Below are 10,677 nucleotides of genomic sequence, written 5' to 3' on the forward strand. Positions count from 1 at the left end.
CTTTCACTTGCTGGCCTCTCCATAAGTCATTTTTCTTTTTCTAATTATTTATATAATATAACAGAGTGTGATGAACACAAAAGGTCACAACTGGCCAAATTTTAAAGAATAAAAGACTGCAGAGTGTGTGTCTCCAAAATGGACTCCCATATTAAAACTCACATACCCACGAATCAGGGACTATTGTGGAAGAAATGGCAGAAAGATTGTATGAGCCAGAGTTGGTCCATGAACATAGGAAAGCAGAGGCTTTCAGTCCAATGGAAACTTGCACATGTGAACTTGTATCAATGGTGGCAGCAAGCACAGGACCCATGATAACTGAATCAGACAAGGGATTAGAGATGAGCTGTGGAAATGTGTGGTGCGCTGGCCCTAGTCTGGGAACTTTGGGAGACACAGAGTCCTGCTATTTGAGAGAGAGTAGACCTTCCTTACGCTCTCTAGATAGACTCTAGTGGATGAATTTGCACTGAAGGACATCTGGGTAGAAATGCTTGACTGGATAGGACTTTACATGTATGGCAGATTACATGAGGTCCAGTGGGGGTGGGAGACAGTATGGAAGAGGGGGTTGTCAAAATTTAATTAAGAACTGTTGTATAAAGTGTACAAAAGCTGGGCTGGAGAAATGGTTCAGCAATTGAGAACACTGACTGCTCTTGCAGAGGACCCAGGTTCAGCTCCCAGCACACATATTTTGTCTGTAACTCCAGTTCCAGGGAATCCCATGCCTTCTGGGCTCCTCAGACATTGTATGTACATGGTGTGATTACATACATGCACATAAAAAACTATATACAGAAATTTAAAATAAGTAATTATTAAAAATGGAAATGTGTGGCTGGGCGTGGTGGCACACGCATTTAATCCCAGCATTTGGGAGGCAGAGGCAGGTGGATCTCTGTGAGTTCAAGGACAGCCTGGTTTACATAGTGAGTTCCAGGACAGCTGGGGCTACAGGGAGACCCTGTCTCAAAAAGGCTCCCCTCCCCCAAAAATAGAAATGTGCAAATGCTCAATAATTTTTTAACTTATTTGTTTTTTAATATTACCGCCATTTAGCAAACATTTTATTATGTGATTAAGAAGCAAACTAATGTTGATCATTTATAATGATTTATATGATTTTAAATTTAAGTTTAAGTCAAACAGTATCTATTCATGAATCTATGAATTTATACTTTTGCATCATCTACAACTTTTCTTTCATGGACTCAGAATTTTCTTTGTCTTGGAGCTTTAAGACACCTTGTAATTTTGAATTTTAAAAGGTCTCACTCATGAGTGTGAAATACTAAGTCCAATAGTGACATAATCAGAATATAGCTGAACAGTACTTTTAGGGAAAAAAAGCCAATGCATTGCTAATAGAATTTAAAATATGATTCAAATTTCTTTAGAAAAAAATTGGTGTTAGGCTTTTCAGGTGATAAATATAAGTATCTAAGCATATTCTGGAAAAAGGAAAAGAAGAAACTCCTTTATAAATTAGCATAATTTTGAATTGTTATATGTTGAGAGAGAAAGAAAACTGGGGGGGAGCTGAATATGGCATTGAGGCCAAAAGGTGACAGCTTTGAAGAAAGAAGTAGGTAGAACAATGGAAATTTTAAAAAAATAGCAGGGAACCCAACGTTTTATTTTATATTGCAGAACCCTGCTCTGTCACCGCAAATATTCAGTGGAACATGCTACATAATTTAACATCAGCATCATGATGAAAATATGTTTTAAAACTATTTTATTTATTATTTTTATTTCTTGTGTATGAGTGTATTGCCTGCATGTATGTGAGTGCGCCCATGTTGTGCAATGCTGTGGAGGTCAGAAGAGGGCTTCGGATTCCCCTGGAACTGGAGTTAAGGATGGTTTGTAACTGCCATGTGGGTGTTGGCAATTGAATCTGGGTCCTTTGCAAGAGCAGTCAGTGCTCTTAATCACTGAGCCACCTCTCCAGCCCCATGGATGAAAATATGTTAATAATATATAAAAAGAAACCAAGGCAAGTGAGATTTATGCAATTATGATTTGCCATTGAAACAAATATTGACAGTAAGTTTGTAAAAGACAATAGTTATGAGATCAAAATAAGAGGATGTCACAGAAAAACTTAAGCAAGGTCAAGTTCAGAATAAGCTGGAAAACAAAAATAAAAGTTGTCATTAGAAGGCAAATCTCAAAGAATTTCCAGAAGTTTCACAAGGTTAGTAAAATCCAACTGTCTCTCAGTTGAGGATGTTATGTCCTCCATCGTTTGTTGCTTTTAAGACAGAGCTTGCTGAGGAACTCTCACACACAGAAGAACAATGTCTATGGAAAGAAAGTAATAAATGCAGTCAAGAATACTTGATGAATGAAGGATGGAAAACAACATTAAAATATTTTAATAGGGGCTGGAGAGATGGCTCAGTGGTTAAGAACTCTGGCTGTTCTTGCAGAAGAAACATGTTCAAATCCCAGCACCCACATGGCAGCTAACAACTGTCTGTAACTCCAGTCCCAGGGCATCTGACAGCCTCTTTTGTCCTCTGCAGGCATTGCATGGCACAGGTTCACTTACCTCCATGCAGGCAATACACACACACACACATAAAAATAATAAATAAAATTAAAAAGTAATAAAATAATTTAATAGAAGGTAAATATGTTGGAAAGCATCCATATACAATATAAAAGCTAAAAAATTTAAAATTATGATATTTTATTTTTACATTTACATGACTTTAACCTCTTTGGAATGCTTGAATTTGTGAGCTCTTCGAAAATGGAACAAAAGGAAAAGCTTGTGTTTACTTAGGGAAATTGTGAGTAAAATGCAAGAAGGAAACAAATTGCATGGCACACTAATTAGTACTACTTGACGGAGCTTTGTAACATGTTTATAAAGAATTTTAAGACAGGGTTTATTTCTACAGACATAGGCCCTTCATTCTACTTTTTCCTGCTTTTGAAAATAGAAGTCAGCTATGAAGGATTGTACAACAGTGACTGTCTTCATTCTTCTTGAGTTGACAGATAACCTAGAACTGCAGGTGGGCATTTTCTCCTACTCCTTTTCACATACATGCTGAGTGTTACAGGAAATCTAACCATCATTTCACCTGCCCTACTGGATTCTTATCTCAAGAAATGCATGTATTTCTTTCTCTAAAATTTCTCATTTTCAGTAACTTTGTTCACAACTGTCTGTATCCCCAAATTTCTTATACATATGGCCACAGGTGATCAAACCATTTCTTACAATGACTGTGCACCACAACTATTTTTCACTATTCTCTTGGGGGCAACTGTGGTTCCTCTGATAGGTTTGGAGATTCTTACCCACTTCCCTGACAGCATGCTGGGATACTTTTAGAGCAGATTCAAAATATTTGCCTTCAGTTGAAACTTTGGTATCAAAAGAGTTCAACCTATTCTGTGAAAACATTCATTTATGTCTTAAACTACTGCTAAATGTAATTGTGTGGAATTTTTATGATTCTAAACATTATTTGTCTATTAAACATAATCTTCATATTACACTTAAGCCTATTTAGTTCTTTCTAACATCTGTCATGTAGTAACATTCAGGAATAATTTAATAAACAGCAAAGACACTACCTTGTCTAATTTTTCCTTAAATCAAAAACTGGTTGTCAGTCACTGACATGTAGAAATTTCACTCTATTTGAATACTTTGAATGTGTAATATGTGTTTTCCATTCTATGTCTAGTCTCTTTGTGAGGAGACGTTGGAAAATACAAATGCATATAGAGCCCAGGCATAAGCCAAAGTGTGAAAATATTAGGGAAGTAATTTTCTATTTATTTTAAATAAGTTGTGAGGTTGTGAACAATTCACTTGTATAAATGTCGATTTTAGGTGGTATTATTTTTGAAATGTTTAAAATCACTTTTTAAATTTAATTATTTATTTTTGTTAATTGGCGAATTTTGTACATGATTATTATATTTGCATTATTTCCACCCCTTCCAGTCCCAGACCAGCTCCTCCCCTGTAACCCCTCTCTCTCAAGTTCTTGTCCTTTGATGGTTATTTTCACATCCATATATGTATGTATAGTGCCCTGAGTATTGTCAGTGGTGCTTCTGTGTATCAGTGTTTATGACAGCCCACTTGGGATTAGATAACCACTTAAGGAGCCCAACCCCCGACAAAGCTAATTCTCCATCCCTCAGTATACGCTGATTTCCTTTAGCATTTCACCTGGTGGTGGGGCCCTGTGAAATTTCTCCCATTCCACATTGGCATGTCAGTGTTTTTTTGCCTTTCTGCAGGCCTTCTTAAGCAGTAATATGGTGGAGAATTCATGGGGGCAGCTTCTCTATCAAGTCTAGAATGATTTATCTAGCAGAAGGAGTCCTGTTCCTCTGACTCTTAAAATCTTTCCTTCCTCTTTCTTAAGCCTTGGGTATAAGGGTTGCAATATAGATGTATCATTTAGAGATAGGCACCACATAGCTATCTGATGTTTGCATTTTGATCAGCTGTGGAGCATTGTAATAGTCTCCATCTGTTGCAAAAAGAGGCTATATTGACGTGTGGTGGGAGCTATGCTTATCTATGAATATAATAATAAATATTTAGAATATAGTAAGAAATTATGTTGGTCTAGGGAAGTGGCAGTAGTAGATTCTTCTGAAGGCTCTATGACATTTCTAACTATGTGTACTTTGCTGTTTACAGTACTATGCATGGACTATCTCCTTATGAGCAGGCCTTAAGTCCAATTATTCAGCTGTTGATTACCGTGAAAGTAAAATTGCCACTATTGCACCAATAGATAGTTAAAATATTATTCCATTTTCCCATTTTCCCTTTAATAATATCTGTGTCTCTCTTGAACTACTTCTTTCCCTCTGCTTAAATAGTTTGTTTGTGTTTTTTGACTCCTGTGGCTGCATCAGGATGTAAATGAGAAAGAATTTGCTTAATTTGATCTGATTACTTCACTTAGAATAACAGTTTACAATTCCAGGACTGGAGAGATGTCTCAGTGGTTAAGAGCACTGGCTGCTCTTGCAGAGGACCTAGGTTCAGTTCCCAGCACCCATTAGGTTCAGCTAACAACCCTCTGTAACTCTATTTCCAGGGGATCCAATGTCCCCTTTTAACCTCCATGTGCACTGCATGTCATGGGTGCACTGACACGGGTGCACTTACGTGAATGCAAGCAATATACTCATACACATAAAGTAAAAGTAATAAAATAGCTTAAAAAACTTTGTAGTTCCATCTATTGTCCTGGAAATTTCATGATTTTTTCTTTTCTTTGCCACTGAGAACTCCATTGTGTAAATGTATCACATTTTCATTATGCATTCATTGGCTGAGAGACATTTAGGTTGTTTCCATTTCCTAGCTCTTGGGAAAAGAAGAGCAACAAACACAGCTCTGACAGTATCTCTGTAGTAGAATATCGAGTCCTTTGGGTTATGTATTTATCTATGTATGTATGCATGTACGTATGTACTTATTTGTTATTTTTCTCTTTTTTTGAGACAGGGTCTCCCTGGCCTGGACCTCACTATGTAGACCAGTCTGGTCTTGAACTCTGCTTCCCTAGTGCTGGAATTGAAGGCCTATAGCACCAGACCCAGCCTAGGGTCTGTGTTTTTAACCAGGATTGTCACAGAAATGATGAATCTTTCTCAAGGCACCCAGAGAGGTTAATGATATTTATTTACTCATTACTGCTTGGTAAGTTAGTGTCAACCAGGTTTCAAAACCATAGCATTCTATGTTTTCTTTGTAAGTAGTAAACATGTTGTGAGGGGCTGCTTTGACAGCATGTAAATCTCATCAGTTTACCTACTAACTCTAGAAGCACTGAGATCCAATCCTCAAAGAGTAATTACCTTTTGTTTCCTGTAATTGTAAAGGCTAGAAGATACACCCTAAAAGCCCAAAGTCCTACTAGGGATGGGCTAGGTTGTACATACACAAAGCAGCCCTCAAATCTCAGTGGCTCAAAACAGCAGATGCTTATCCCCTTGGCTTCCCTTGATAGTTGTCAGGGGTCTCCCTCTGCTCACTCAAGGATGTGAACTGACTGAGGCTCAACTTTGTCCCTACCTCAGGAGGTAGGAAAAGGATTAGGAGGAATTCTGCATTGGCATTTAAACATCTGTCTGGAAGAAACACCGTCGCCTGAGCTGTACCTTCTTTGCCAAAATAAACCACATAGGTAGCTCCATCTAAAGGTGTCACTGAGATTAATCCTACTCTGTGCACAGCAGTGAGGAATGGGAATGTGTGTAAGTGGTTCCCAGGGCGCCAACCCTCTCACACAGACACCACGTCTCAGCCAAATGAAGAGTAATTGGATCCATTATTCCCAGTCCTTTCTCTCTTTGTGAAGGCAGAGTTACACCTCTGCCCCTTTGAGTTCCCTTGCGCCTTGGGGCGATTTTCGCCTTTGGAAAAAGGGCAGACTGTAACTGGGTGCCCAGTTAAGGAAAATGCTTTAGATACTGGATATGAATGGTGATGGGCAAGGACTCCCATGATCCACCCAACACTGAAGCAAGATCTGTCAAACCGCCTAACAGCTGATACGGAACCTTCATGAGCTGTGTCCAGGGCAACCCTGGAAGTAAACATTCTTTCTGAGACCCGTGTGCCCCGCATACTGGCTGTGCTGGCAAAACTTGGCATCTTAAGGTGACTGACTAAAGACTTTGAGCGTAAGTGTCCAGGTTTCTGGTCCTCGGAGGGTCGATGTGACCAGCCCCACCCTCCTAAAGAGGCACTGCCCGAACTCCACAGACTTTTGAGTAGCGGGACTGGTGAACTGCCACCGTAGAAACAAGATTATGCCGATTCGTTCACCAGGTGGAAGACGCTCTTCACTGTGGACACCTCACCTGGCTTCACATTTCGACTGACCCCAATGCCAAGGCATCCTCCATTGATAAAGACGTAATCTGAGCTCTAAGTCCTGTGGACTAACAGATTTCTGAACCAGGACCAATATGTCATTTGTGGATAATACATCTCCTGCAGGTATAAACGATCCTTCAGACATTGGGGTGACAACAACCCAAGACCACCCACCCACAATCCGGCCAACCCTCGCTTTTACTCGGAAATCGGAAGGCTATATCACGTAGCTGTCACCTTAGCAAAGGCTGTCCAAGTAGCTCCTCCACATGGCAACCTCACCGATATCGGGGAGCCGAGATGAAGCCTGAAGATCCAGGGAAAGGACAAAAGAGGAAGTGCCAGGAAGAGGAAGGAGCCGAGGTGGGGTCTGAAGAGCCTGGCAAGGCCAGGAAGAGGATGAAACCAGAACACGGTGATACAGAGCTCCTGTGTGAAGAGCTGGGCAGGGGTCAGATATGGACACCTCAGGAGGAGGCTCTGATACAGCCAAAGCCTCGAGAGTGCGCCAGCCACCCTCAGGAAGAGCGAGTCACTGGGGTGAAGTCTGTGGATGGTGGCAAGGGTCCCAAGAAGCCCTATTGTGACCTCGAAGAACGTGTTCAGAAACACCATAAGGAAAAGTACCCTCGACAAGGTGATCATGTCTACTCTGCCCCTTACAGTGCTCACATGAGCCCCAAGGCCACCTTGAAGATCCAAGGCTGTGGGGAAGGGCATATTTAGGGCTCCAAAGCAACTCAGTTCCACCCCAAACAATCTGCCTCTGTTGTCACGGGAGAGCATCACTCGTCAGTAAGGAGTTTTGAAAGGAGGTGTTGGAAGGAGAAAATTCCCAACATGCAGAAGATAGTTGTAATAAACCTTGAAAAGGAAGAGGGAAGAGGACACCACCTGGACTTCCTGGAAGGAGCAAAGCCCCAAATCAGACCACAGAGTGGCAGCAATGGCCTACTCACCACCAAAGGGCCAGTGCTTGAGGCAGAGGAAAAGACTCCTGCAGACCGGGAGAAGGGCAGAGCAGCAGACATCCCCCTTGACGTGACAGGGGACTTGGAAAAGGAAATCAGTGATGTGCTGGGCCCAGGGCCACAAGATGAGATCTTAAGTAGCGCATTCAACCTGCAGATCACTTGTGGAGAGATACGGTCACTAAAGGACACCAAATGGCTCGATGATGAAATTATCAATTTTTACATGAATCTTCTCATGGAAAGAAATGAAAACCAAGGCTATCCAGCGCTTCACACATTTAACACCTTCTTTTACACAAAATCAAAGCACGGAGGCCACACATCAGTGAGAAGATGGACTTGGGGAGTGGATCTCTTTGCAAAAGAACTGATCTTCGTGCCAATTCACCTGCAGGTTCATTGGAGCTTGGTGGCCATAGGACCTAAGGAAAAAGAGTATCGTATACCTGGATTCGATGGGAGGGAACCGGCAAGAGATCTGTGAGACCATTTTCCAGTATTTACAAACCGAGAGCAAAACCCGGAGAAACACAGATCTGAACCCTTTGGAGTGGAGGCAATCCAGCATGACCGCAGAGGGATCCCCCAGCAGCAGAACTGCAGCAATTGTGGAATGTTTGCCTGCAAATATGCGGATTATATTTCTCGAGAGCAACCTATCACCTTCTCTCAGAAGCATATGGCTATGTTCAGGAGGATGGTGTGGGAGATTCTGCACAAGCGCCTACTGTAGCTGCACCACCTGCTGCTGAGGCTGCTCTGCACATTCATGATCTTTCTACCTACCTCAGGCAGGGTGGACTGAAGAGACTTCAAACAGGTTCTGATCTGGAGGAAGTAGGAGAAGCCCCACTTTTGTCTATGTGGTACGAACTTAAGGGCAAGGGAGAGCTACATGTGTCATCTGTATGGTGTATGTACCTAAGGCAAGCTTAGACACTGTTCAACCTATATCATTTGCTCACAAATATGTGTTTTAAAGAGATTTCTTTGTGAATGTGGGAATAGCTGGATTTATTCAATCATCATTTGTGCTGTGTTTGTTCCCAGTTATTAGCTAACTATAGTGTAGTGGCTGTTCACCAATGCTTTTTTGTCTTTAACTCTGTTACTTTCTTGACCTGTTTATTTCTGAAAGGAATGGTAAACAAACTGCCCCTTCCTGCTGAGAATCAAACTGGACATGCTTCAGAAACGGACTCTACATGATTTCCACTCTATTATGGAACTATGGCCATGGAACTGTGCCTGTCCAAGAGTGTTAAAAAGGTGTCACAGACTTTTGAAAACACTTTTTTTTTTAAATTAAGGAGATCTCCTTTATTTTTGGAAATTGATTGAAGAAGGTGTAAGTTTAAATGTCCATTTTTAGTCGCAGAGTTTTTAATATAAAATTTACCCTATAAGGCCTGTACTGAACTCTTTATTCAAAAGAAATGTTATTCAATTTAAAGCTGTTTAATTTTTTAATTATTTTTTTCTTAGCTTTTTTTATGTGTGTTTAAAACTGAAATTAAATTTTTTACTCAGTACGAGTAATATTCCCCTGACCATCCCCTATTCTCCATTCCCCAAATGGGTATTTAATATTTAGTTTTGATATTGCAAAGCATATACAATAATATATTTTACATATGATAGTTTATATTTGACTTTTCTGTTTATTATAAATCTTTCAGCTGTGTTTATGCAGTTTTTATTTAATAAATTTTAAAGTTATTCAAAACATACTTTTCAAGATCTTGTGTCTAGTGTTCTTTTATGGTGTAATAAAGATGGTCTGACAGAATCTGGAAAGCAAATACCCAGGGCACGATTCACCAGGGTAAGTCCCTCATACACTGCATGTCAGCAAGTGCACTTTTGTTCTGAGCTTCACAATGAGGACAGAATACCTGGGCCAGGATGTGTTTCTTTATCCCAGATTGGAGGAGAAGATACGTCGATCTCAGTTGAGCAGAGCCCAGCTTAGGCCTCTGGAGCTGTAGCAATGTGTATCCTTAAACCAATGTGAACAGAAATATTTATTGCTGAAAGCACTGCTCATTATTATCAGTGGAAACTCAGGTCCCCTGCTCACTGCTCTACAAAACAATGGGAGACTGAAACTATTGATTCATAGTTTTGCCCAGAACTAGCAATAGAAAGTATCTCAATTCTCTCCATCCTTCTTGTAGCAGTTTTACAACATATAGAAAAGAGAATATAGGACTGTGGAGGTATTTGTTCAACAAAGTGCTTGCAGAGCAAGCCTGAGGATCTAAGTTGCATCCCCAGAATCCACATACAAAACATAAGGGTAGTTTGCTTGAGCCTCTAATCCCAGCAAGGGAAGGCTGATGCAAATGGATCCCTGGGTGTTCCTGGCCAGTCTGCCTAGGCTTATTGGTAAATTCTAAGCCAGTGAGAGAATGAAACAAACAGAAAACAACAACAAAAAAGACAACAAACGCAGTGAGCATTTATTGAAGAACAATACCTGGAGTTGATCTCTGGGCTCCACAAATATGGCACACACACCATGCTCACTTGTGCGGGCACACGCGCGCACACACACACACACACAAATGTGCCTGCATGTACACACAAAACAAGCTTACACTATGTAAATGATTCCAAAAGCCCATGTTATTAAATATGAAGGCCCTGATCCTTTGTGCAGAGGGGCCATTCGAGTTTCTAAGTTTATCTTCTTGCTCAGTCTGTGGATCTTTTCCTAATAAACTGTCCCTGTCATCAGCAATGCCCCTGTCTTGCTATATTATTTTTGGTTAGAAGAAACTTTATTCTTCACTGTGTCCTTTGAACTGTGATATA

The 10,677-nt window shown here is 40.5% G+C and overlaps 1 pseudogene; it reads left to right on the forward strand.

Annotated features, from left to right (window-relative positions):
- Window positions 1-7,186: 7,186 nt before the first annotated feature.
- Window positions 7,187-8,593, forward strand: LOC103732405 (annotated as a pseudogene).
- The last annotated feature ends 2,084 nt before the right edge of the window (window positions 8,594-10,677 follow it).

This window comes from Nannospalax galili, unplaced genomic scaffold (genome assembly GCF_000622305.1).
Source record: "Nannospalax galili isolate Female #2095 unplaced genomic scaffold, S.galili_v1.0 scaffold1131, whole genome shotgun sequence".
NCBI lineage: Eukaryota > Metazoa > Chordata > Mammalia > Rodentia > Spalacidae > Nannospalax > Nannospalax galili.